We start from the raw sequence: 12,146 nt of genomic DNA on the forward strand, positions 1-12,146 counted from the left end.
TTGTTTCTCTTGTGTAAAGCTACCAAATAAATGATTCTACCCGACTGCCTTTGTGTTCACGTGTCGTGATGAATATACACCTTTCAATTCAATTCAATTCAGTTTTATTTATATAGCGCCAAATCACAACAACAGTCGCCTCAAGGCGACCGGTTGGGGTGAGAGAAGGAAGACAGGATAAAAGACATGCTGTGGAAGAGAGACAGAGGTTAATAACAGATATGATTCAATGCAGAGAGGTCTATTAACACATAGTGAGTGAGAAAGGTGACTGGAAAGGAAAAACTCAATGCATCATGGGAATCCCCGGCAGCCTACGTCTATTGCAGCATAACTAAGGGAGGATTCAGGGTCACCTGGTCCAGCCCTAACTATATGCTTTAGCAAAAAGGAAAGTTTTAAGCCTTATCTGAAAAGTAGAGATAGTGTCTGTCTCCCGAATCCAAACTGGAAGCTGGTTCCACAGAAGAGGGGCCTGAAAACTGAAGGCTCTGCCTCCCATTCTACTTTTAATTACTCTAGGAACAACAAGTAGGCCTGCAGAGCGAGAGCGAAGTGCTCTAATAGGGTGATATGGTACTACAAGGTCATTAAGATACGATGGGGCCTGATTATTTAAGACCTTCTATGTGAGGAGCAGGATTTTGAATTCAATTCTGGATTTAACAGGAAGCCAACGAAGGGAAGCCAAAACAGGAGAAATATGCTCTCTCTTTCTAGTCCCTGTCAGGACTCTTGCTGCAGCATTTTGGATTAACTGAAGGCTTTTCAGTGCGTTTTTTGGACATCCTGATAATAATGAATTACAGTCGTCCAGCCTGGAAGTAATAAATGCATGAACTAGTTTTTCAGCGTCACTCTGAGACAGGATATTTCTAATTTTAGAGATGTTGCGCAAATGGAAGAAAGCAGTCTTACATATTTGTTTAATATGTGCGTTGAAGGACATGTCCTGGTCAAAAATGACTCCAAGGTTCCTCACAGTGTTACTGGAGGCCAAGGTAATGCCATCCAGAGTAAGAATCTGCTTAGATACCATATGTTAGGTTTGTAGCATAAACCTATTCGCTGGAACGTTAAGGACAATCTGCTACGCAGCAAAAGCAAGACTCAAGGCACCAAAGTTCTCTGGTTACTCATGCATGAGGGAGACCTGGCTGGAGCCAAGCGTCGTTCCACCACTTGACCACTGTCAGACTCTCAGCCAGGTTTCCCCACAGCACTCCTTTTATTGTGGTTACATGAATATGCATAGGGTCATTAACATATAACATCTTACATAGGTATACATGTGAACAAAGAATACTGTGTGTGTGTGTGTGTGTGTGTGTGTGTGTGTGGGGACTGCTGATCAAAGGGTCAAACATCCTTGGTCAGGAAGAGGGTAGCCTCCCCCTCACCCTAGATGGTTCATCCTAGATAACACGGTGAGGAAGTCCTGCAGTTCATCTAAACAAAGAGCACTTAGACTAGAACAGACGCAACTACGTTAATCCTACCATAAAATAATAAGACACGGTATGACCTCTCATGCTCCCAAAGTGCTGTCTAATACACACAAAGTTTGCAGACTATCAAGGATCAAAACCTCTACCAATCTACAACTAATTACAAAACTCTAAGCATATATAAGTAAATATTTCTAAGCATAAATGACAATCAACAATACAAATCTAACATTTCCCCCCTTTTTGACCTTTATGCCTGAAAAGTTCCCAGGTATGAATACCTCATGTCTGACAGTTTCAATGCAAACATTTTTATACTCAGCATATGTCAAATCACCCTAAATTACTGTAAAAGTTACACAGTTTAATAAATGTATTAGCAGTTACCCCATTCATTGAGCTCATCTCATGGCAAACTGCATCTTACGAGCAAACAAAGAAATTGTTAATTTAATAGTGAAACTAAAAAAGTAACATTTTCAAAAACATCTCAGCTTGGTGATGCTTCCTCCGGGTGTGCACATCACACGTCTCTCTGCAGAGTGGTTTAAGCTCTGCAGGGCATCATGAATGTCTCTTCCAGTTGTTTCCATCACTGTCCATAGGACCAGAGTCCAAATGTATGTAGAATAGACATTCAAACATACTAGTTGGTTTTGTTGTTTGTCAACATGGGTCTCAGCTATTTCCAAAGCTGCAGACCTCTCAGCACTCTAGTTTTATGGCCTCTTACCAGCCCCCATCACCTGACTTCAGACCTTCGTCTTGTGAGGGGGATATTTATGACTCCTTAATTGTCCACACTCTGCAGAAAAAGCTCTCTGTGGAAAGGGTGCTGGGTTCCGTCATCTTACTGCTGTTATGATCCCAGCAGCCTTCAGAGTGTCATCGTATGCACAGTACAGTGGCACAGCGTTAGGTGATGTTCATAGGAAACTGCTGTTATCACCACCATAGCTTCTGGTTCCTGTGCTTTCACAGAATCATGATGTCATCCTCGAACTCCTTCTGCGCTGTCGATGGAGCTTGGCACGCTCCCCTCATCCCACGAGTTTTCATGTTCCAACGCTGCTGAAGGTTTAAGGCAGAGCACGTCGTACACCTTAGTTGTCTTCCTCAGCGTCAATATTGAATCTTTCATTTTATTTAAAATCTTGCTGTGGGAAGTCTCCTCTTGATTTCCTGGAAGCTTAGTAGCACAGCTCTCTGTGTGATGTCTGCTGTGCTGAAGATGATCTCTGATCCTCCTGAAGCCTCTCTCCCATCTTGTGGACGATCCTCTCCTCTATTTTGCAGGCAGTTTCATGGTCCTTGCTGTGGCTCCAAGGTCTGATCTCATGATGGGCCCCAACCAGCTTGACCTTTGACCTCAACCACTGCCTGGCTGTCAGCTATGCCTGGAATGTTTCACGCTTCTCACTGGGCCTCTGAAGATTTCTCAGGAGATTACTGCTGCACCTGTATTCCCTTGCTAAGAAGAAAAACTTCTATTTGGAGAGCATGTCAACAATCATCAAACCACATTCTTTAGTTCAGTGAACTTCACTTATAGGCCATCAAAGCCTCATCTGAACATGGATGCACCACTTGCATAGGTTTAATATTTGTAAATAAAACGGCTAATCACACAAATCACTGCAACAATAATAGTAAACATTGTTTAATGTTAATCCTTGGACCCCTCCTCTTGACGCATGGACACACCCATGCGTCAACTCACCAAACCTGGAGTCCAGTCTTAAAGAAAAAGATTAGCTAGATCATATCCCAGGCAACATCAGGGCATCTCCCCCCCTGGAGCAGCACCACCCTGGACCCATAATCCTGCAATGAAAATGTTAGTGTGCTTTGCATATTAAGTTTGCTTAACACCTGGCTCTCCCAGGAGCCTGCATACACACCATCATGGCCTGGAAAACAAAATCTGGAAGTAAAATCAAACTTCATACCTGTAAACAATTGTATCATAAGGACAAGAAGCATTCAACATCAGCAAGACAAGTGTCATGTGCAGGTTTTCTCAAATCAGTAAACTACAATTATTTTCATAAGTCGCCTCAGACATGGATCATCCCATGTACTCAGGCAACATTAATGTAATCGGTGACTGCTCTTAAGCAAAGTCACTCCACTTATATATTACTATTATGGGTTCAAAAGTGGCCAGCAAATGAGCCCATAATAAACTATTCCATAAATACCGTAATCTCTTATTTGTTTTACCCATGTCACTTGTCCGCTTCAGCTGAATCTACTACAGCATTCTCAAAGAAACAAACATTAGCAAAACACATTGACTGCAGTCAGACAGAGGTCAGACACAGGTCAACAGGTTCCAGAGGTGCCATAAAAACACCATAAAGTCAACCCTAGCTGTGGAAAGAAGTAACACCAGTTCTCAACACAGGAAATTTCACACATGTTATTCACATTATCAAAGTAACCTTCACATTTTCCCATCAACACAATGCAACAGCATCACCACTCACAACCTGTAAACACAGTTTTCCTCACACATAAACCCAGAAATCCTGTAGTAGGAAAAAACATCAACCAGTTGTCCTGGTATAAATCGCATCATCAATTCACATGAAGAACTGGCATGCTGTAAGAAAAGAAAATGCAAATATTAGCGCTTGCGCAGGCGTATGCATACTTTGTCACAGTTATCTCTGTGAGCAACTCAAGCCTATGAATAACACACCTGATAAATGCACAGACACAGAAAATGGCATTTAAAAGGTTAAATCATCATGCAACCTCGAGTGTTGCTGTCATCTTTCTGCTCCTATAAAAGGAAACACATGGGTTCATCTGCACCTTTGTCAGGTGGGGGTTAGCTTCACACAATCATGTTCAGTCAGTCAGATATTTTAAAATTCTTACTCATTCACTCAGTGGTTCCTTCTTTTGCTAATTGTGGAAATTATCATCGCATTCGTTTCCACGCTCAGCAAAACGACGTTATTTCAAAAAGAAAAATAATTTAGACTGGATTTCCTCGTTGAATCCTTTTTGGGGGGGACTCTCATTTCCTAATTGTCCCAAATAAGTGGCTTTCTCCTGAACCCATTTTAAATGTGGAGAAACTCACTTGCAACAATTTTCTTGACGACGTGTAACGCTTTTAATTCCCGACTTGCAGATCTGCTCAAAGAAAAGAAATTCACAAGCAAAAATCAGTGCTTGTTCAAAAATGAAAAATAAAAAATAACAGAGATTATCAAACCAAACTCTCAGTGCACTGTGAAAGTATCAAAATAAAAAGGCCTTGTTAAGTCATGACACAAGCTCCTCATCTCAGGAGGGTAAATCATACCATTAGCATGGTTTATCATACCATCATACTAATCGGCAGGCTCAACTTCACAACAAAAGAAAAATCATCAGCTAGATTCACTCCAAATCAACCATCAGCTGCACAACACACAACATAATCCTAATGTCTTATTAGCTATGAGTTTAATTACCAGGTCTGTGCTCTTCACTCATTTAGGCCACAGATCTATTTTATTCAATTTTCCTTTTCCCTTCATCATAAAACATGTGACATGCTGTCATGCACTTCACAAAACAGTCTGTTCTGACGTATTCAGAGTTGTGTATCTAAATACAGGATTCACTCGCACATCAAAGCAGGAAACTCAGTGTTTTAGAGTCTCCACTCAACACACAACAACTCCAACACATCTCATTCACTCGTGCTAGAATTCAGTCACCTTTCATTAATCTAAAACTGATCACTAATTTGCATATCAACTATTAACCCACTAAGTTGACAGGACGACAGAAAAGCATATTCAAAATAGTATCACAAAAGACAATTTCCCTCATACAGTAAATTACATGTGCTGCCTCAATCAAGCAGGAAGCTTCTCCCAATTTACCATTTTAACAACTAAATTTATTGTCTGATCACTGGTTGGTCAAACCAGGATCTTTTTTCCCACAAAAGTTAAACTGTTGTCCTGCAACCTGGAGAGTCAATTTTTTGCATTAGATAAATTCAGTATTTAATAACAAGTGTCTGCTAAATTGACACTATTTTAACACTGATGAAAGATAACAAGCTAATTTTCATTACATGTGTTTGTGTTATTAGGCAGGTCTAATGCATGTCTGTGGAGCTGCATCTCCAGCAGAGCATGTTCTTAAAGCTGCCTTTCCTACACACTTCTCTGCTATTATTTAATCATTTCTTAACTAATGTGCTATGAGTCTTCATGAGTCATTTTGTGTTTGGAATTGTTAGTAGGGTTAATGCATGTTCTGCTTGTGTGTGTGTGATTTTGTATATGTTTCTATTTTCGCAATGTTTCAGACTCCGTCTCAATTTTCCAACTTAAGCAGTCAGTTTTGTTTTTCCCCAGGTTTGCTAACCCAAATTTTGATTTCCCACATTAAATAATTCCTATGTGTTCTCACCTAGTCTTCTCACTCTGTTGTCCTCTCCCACTTCAACAGTCCAACAGCCGGCAGTTCTCCTTCAGCTTTGTCCTGTGTCCCACTGTCTCTTCTTGCCATTTTACTCCACAGGTGGCAAATGTCAAACTCCAACTGTTCAGTTCTCCTCAAACGTTTTCTTCACATGCACAGTGAAGTCACAGCCACTCTCACTATTGTCCTCTGATGCGGTTGACTTCGTGCTAGTGGCTGAAGTGCTGCTGCTGCTGCCTTCCTGGGCGACTTCTTAGCAGCTGCTGCCGGTTTCTTGGCTTTGGCCGCGGCGGGCTTCTTGGCTTTGCTCTCAGTAGTCTTGTTCATCTTGAAGGATCCGGAGGTCCTGGTGCCCTTGGTCTGCACCAGAGTGCCCTTCGCCACCAGGCTCTTGATGGCGGTCTTGACACGGGCCTTGTTCTTGTCCACATCGTAGCCTCCGGCAGCCAGAGCCTTCTTGAGAGCGGCCACGGCTTTCACAATCAGCTCGCCCACGCTGAGGCCGACCTTCTTGGGCTTGGAAGTCATCGTCTTCTTCTTCTTGGCCTGAACCTCGGCGCAGGGCGTGTTTATGATGGAGCCTTTCCCACCACAGCGCTGGCACGTTGAACGCATCACGAAGGGTCCATTTCTTTCATGTCGCTAGCCAGCATGCTAGCTGCATGTGGCTTGCCCGAGTCACTCAGTCCTTTTTGAGCATTTCAACATGCTGCCACCGCCATCTTGCTCGCCCCTCCGTGGAATTCATCCAATCAGACAGGAAGATGGGTTTGCTTTCTTCTGCTGCTGCTGTTTATCCACATTGCTGCTGCTTTGCTGGGACTTTTTGTGCTCAGGACTTGCTGCTGTCTCTTTATCATGGAGCTGCATTCCTTATCTTCAGGGAGGAGTGAGCTCGCTTGTGAGGTTGAGAAACACATGGCACTGTAAATAAGTCAGCCAGAAACTTGGCCTGCATGTTTCCAATGATGTTAAACTATAACTTTCTTCCGACCGCTGCATGTGGAAAATTGATTCAGGTCTGCTTTTCACCTGAAAGTGACAAACTAAGACATTTCATTATTATCATCACTGCTTAATCAACACATATCTCTCTCTCTCTCTCGCTCTGTGTTTTTGTGAACAGTCCTTTCTTAAAAGCAGAAAATGAAATTATAGTTGTTTTTTTTGGTTGATCAACACAAAACCTTTTTCCTATGATTATTTTTTTCTACAATATAAATTCTCCCTCTTATTCACTCTTTTTTTTTTTTTTATTTACAATAGCTGGTGACCTGCAAAATCACCGCTGTCACTCACAATCAAAGGCAATTACTCTTGCACAGTGCACAAAAACACTGTGATGTCAGACACATTCACACTCACTTTGTCATCTGCAAAAATAAATCACATGGCTGATGATATGTGCCATGGTGATCCGTAAATATGATCACCAGTTTATTTAACTATTTTTCAACCCAACAAACAAATAATCAAAAACATGATGCTGATGTTATGAACACTCTACACACAAGTCAAGATGCAGGAAAACTGCTCATGGAAACGTTGCACACTCCAGTTATCACAGTTATCATAGCGCTGTTTCCCTCTCTTAGAGTAGTTCTCAGACAGCTCTCGATCTGATAATGTGTAGCCTGCTCATCAGCTCAGAAGAAAAAAAAAACTGCAACGCAACATCACACAGTAGTTGCTCTGCCCACAGTGGCAAAGTCTTACACTTTCATATTCAACTCAGCTTCTCCATCATGTACTTTTAGATGTTTCATACAGGGTTCAGCATATTAGTTGTTTTCACAGGTGTGCTCTACATCTCAACAATGGTTCATAATAAGACGACAGTCTTCCACACAGGTCAAGTGCCTCTATGCACTTCAGTAGTTTAAATATTTATCTATATCACTTCACCTCACATGTCATCGTACTGAATTTAAGCAACCACAAGCGTAATGTAGATGACTTTTAACAACTATCCACCTCAATTAAATCTATGGTCTGGCACACAGGCTGCTGTCGATCAGGGCAAGCTAAAGAATAAACATTGTGTCAGCAAGGGGTGGGGGGAAAGCCATTCACCAGAGCATATCTTAAGTGCTGCTGATGTGGGCTGGCCTTCTCCACAGCTCTCCAAGGCTGGTGTGTTTTCTGAAAACTTCTAACATTTGAATCTCTTCCATTTATAAGCCTGCGATTAACCGCACGGCTCAGGTCCGCGTGACCGCGCTCGCGTGAACCCGCGCAGCTGTGGAGCCGTCGCTCTCTCTTTTTTTTACATAAATACTTTGTGCTGCCAGGAGCAAAGTCCAGCACAAACGTCTGTCTCCCTCCGACTCACTCTTGGTTGCATAGAAACCCATGATAACAACAACAGTCGGTGTCACAGACCACATGTTCTGCTCCGCACACACAACAACAACAACAACGACGACGACAATGACAACAACACAAAATAGGCCTACTGTCCAGCACAATCTGGACCCCGCGGAACTTCTCAACACCCCACTGAGCGGTGGAGAACTCACTACAGTACCCCACACAGCGGTCTGTATTTCGCCCCACTAAGACGGCGAACAAAAAAAAAGTTCGAACTGCGCAACTCTGCGACTTAATGCTTCTGTACAAAAAACCCCACTGAGCGGCCTTGTACATCGCCCCACTTAGACGGCGAATTTTAGCCCCACTGAGCGGCCACGGGCAACACCCCACTGAGCGGTGAAGACGTAATTATAGCTATAAACTCTTTTTTTTTTTTTTTTTTCTTACTTGGAGTTGCTTATTGCGTGTAGCGTCAGTCCCGAATCCCATCAATCGCCATCCATCGAGGAGAAAAAAAACAGACGGCTAATCCACCGGCCCGATGACGAATTCTCACGCCTCAGGACTTTGTTGCAGGACCTCTATAAGTCCTGGCTGACGTCAGTCTTTCGGTGTGTCTCTTTTCCCCTCGGTGAACGTCGACTCCAGGGATCCGGCTCTCGAAGGACCAATTAATGTTAGGTTTGTAGCATAAACCTATTCGCTGGAACGTTAAGGACAATCTGCTACGCAGCAAAAGCAAGACTCAAGGCACCAAAGTTCTCTGGTTACTCATGCATGAGGGAGACCTGGCTGGAGCCAAGCGTCGTTCCACCACTTGACCACTGTCAGACTCTCAGCCAGGTTTCCCCACAGCACTCCTTTTATTGTGGTTACATGAATATGCATAGGGTCATTAACATATAACATCTTACATAGGTATACATGTGAACAAAGAATACTGTGTGTGTGTGTGTGTGTGTGTGTGTGTGTGGGGACTGCTGATCAAAGGGTCAAACATCCTTGGTCAGGAAGAGGGTAGCCTCCCCCTCACCCTAGATGGTTCATCCTAGATAACACGGTGAGGAAGTCCTGCAGTTCATCTAAACAAAGAGCACTTAGACTAGAACAGACGCAACTACGTTAATCCTACCATAAAATAATAAGACACGGTATGACCTCTCATGCTCCCAAAGTGCTGTCTAATACACACAAAGTTTGCAGACTATCAAGGATCAAAACCTCTACCAATCTACAACTAATTACAAAACTCTAAGCATATATAAGTAAATATTTCTAAGCATAAATGACAATCAACAATACAAATCTAACACCATATTTCTAAGATTTTCAGGGCCGAGTACAATAACCTCAGTTTTATCTGAATTAAGAAGCAAAAAGTAAGCGGCCATCCAGGTCTTTATGTCTTTAAGACATTCCTGCACTTTAACTAATTGGTGTGTGTTATCTGGCTTCATGGACAGATAGAGCTGGGTGTCATCGGCATAGCAGTGAAAATGTATGCTATGTCTTCTAATGATACTGCCTAAGGGAAGCATGTATAATGTAAACAGAATTGGTCCTAGCACTGAACCCTGTGGAACTCCATCATTAACCTCAGTGTGTGAAGAGGACTCTCCATTTACATGAACAAACTGGAGTCTATTAGATAGATATGATACAAACCACTGCAGTGCAGTACCTGTAATACCTACAGCATGTTCTAATCGCTCTATTAGAATATTATGGTCAACAGTATCGAATGCTGCACTAAGGTCTAGCAGGACAAGCACAGAGATGAGTCCACTGTCAGAGGCCATAAGAAGATCATTTGTAACCTTCACTAAAGCTGTTTCTGTGCTGTGATGAGTTCTGAAACCTGACTGAAACTCTTCAAATAACCCATTCCTCTGCAGATGATCTGTTAGCTGTTTGACAACTACTCTTTCAAGGATGTTTGATATGAAAGGAAGGTTGGAGATTGGCCTGTAATTAGCTAAGACTGCTGGGTCTAGAGATGGCTTTTTGAGTAAAGGTTTAACTACAGCCAGCTTGAAGGCCTGTGGTACATAGCCGATCATTAGAGATAGGTTGATCATATTTAAGATCGAAGAATTAATTAATGGCAGGACTTCTTTGAGCAGTTTTGTAGGAATGGGGTCTAAAAGACACGTTGATGGTTTGGAGGAAGTAATTATTGAAGTTAACTCAGAAAGATCAATTGGAGAAAAAGAGTCTAACTTAACATCAATGGTACTAAAAGTAGCTGTAGATAATATTACATCTGTGGGATGATTATTGGTAATTTTTTCTCTAATGATAAAAATTTTATTTGTGAAGAAGTTCATGAAGTCATTACTAGTTAACGTTAAAGGGATTGTTGGCTCAAAAGAGCTCTGACTTTTTGTCAGCCTGGCTACAGTGCTGAAGAGAAACCTGGGGTTGTTCTTATTTTCTTCAATCAGTGATGAATAGTAAGATGTTCTGGCTTTGCGGAGGGCTTTCCTATACAGCAGCAAACTATTTCTCCAGGCTAAATGATGATCTTCTAAATTTGTGACACGCCATTTCCTCTCCAGATTACGAGTCATTTGCTTTAGGGTACGTGTTTGAGAATTATACCACGGAGTCAGGTACTTCTGATTTGAGACCTTAGTTTTCACAGGAGCTACAGTATCCAGAGTCGTACGCAGTGAGGAGGTAAAATTATTAACAAGATGATCGACCTCTGTTGGGGTAGCGTTCAGATAGCTGCTCTGCTCTGTGTTGGTACAGGGCATTGAAGATGATAACAGTGGGTGGATTATATTCTTAAACTTAGTTACAGCGCTTTCAGAAAGACATCTACTGTGATAAAGTCTACTCTCCACCGCTGTGTAATCAATTATTGTAAATGTAAATGTTATCAGGAAATGATCAGACAGGAGAGGGTTTTCAGGAAACACTGTTAAATGTTCAGTTTCTATGCCATATGTTAAAACAAGATCTAGAGTGTGATTAAAGTGGTGGGTGGGTTCTTTTACATTTTGAGAGAAGCCAATAGAGTCTAATAACAGATTAAATGCCATGTTGAGGCTGTTATTTTTAGCATCTACATGGATGTTAAAATCACCCACAATAATTATTTTATCTGAGCTCAGAACTAAATTAGATATAAAGTCTGAGAAATCAGACAGAAACTCTGTGTAAGGCCCAGGTGGACGATAGATGATAACAAGACTGGTTTCTGAGTTTCACAGCTGGGGTGGACGATGTTAAGCATCAGGCTTTCAAATGAATTTAAAGTCTGTCTTGGTCTTTCATTAATTAATTTCACTTTACTTCTGTGGAAGTAACCACGGATGTCTTTGTAATACACAGGTGCAAGCAGAATAATTTAAGCAGGTGGAAATAATTTTTTAATCATTTAAGAGGATGGAAATTCCAGTTTGTGCTCATTGGAAGATTGGTTAAGAAAAATATGCCTGCAGTTCACATCATGGTTGACTTGTTTGCATAAATGGACTTTAACATTATACTGATACGCTATCTCCCATCAAAGACTTCATTAGGAACATGGGAAACATGCGTAATTAAGACAAACTGACCCCTTTTTGTAATTTGTAATTTGGCTTGAGGCTCTGAAATATAAGACATGGACAAGAATGGAAAGAAATGAACAAAGTTTTCAAGGTTTTTCAGAACTATTTTATGTTCTCTGTGCCCATAAAATGAAGATTTACTTGTACTGTTTCAGTGGGGATGCTTTGCTTCTTGCAAATTTGAAAACTTTCTGCAAGAGGGCAGGAGGCGGAGTGTGTAGAAATGGCTGCTAGTCGCAGAGCCAGCTAATTCAATCCAGCCCAGTTCAGGTTTATTGATTATCGCACCAAATCAAAGTAACAGTCGCCAGAAGCCAATGCATGGTAGGATAAAGATGCTACAATAATCAGATGACTGGCAGAAATTCAACTACTAGCTCCTTCTCTC

At 41.7% G+C, this 12,146-nt stretch overlaps 1 pseudogene; it reads right to left on the reverse strand.

Moving 5' to 3' along the window:
• Nucleotides 1–2,267: 2,267 nt before the first annotated feature.
• Nucleotides 2,268–9,463, reverse strand: LOC146620765 (histone H1 pseudogene; annotated as a pseudogene).
• Between the last annotated feature and the right edge of the window lie 2,683 nt (nt 9,464–12,146).

The sequence above is a fragment of the Diplotaxodon limnothrissa genome, linkage group LG12 (assembly GCF_057381915.1).
Source record: "Diplotaxodon limnothrissa isolate DT_005_m linkage group LG12, D_limnothrissa_male_GT1.1, whole genome shotgun sequence".
In the NCBI taxonomy this organism is placed as follows: domain Eukaryota; kingdom Metazoa; phylum Chordata; class Actinopteri; order Cichliformes; family Cichlidae; genus Diplotaxodon; species Diplotaxodon limnothrissa.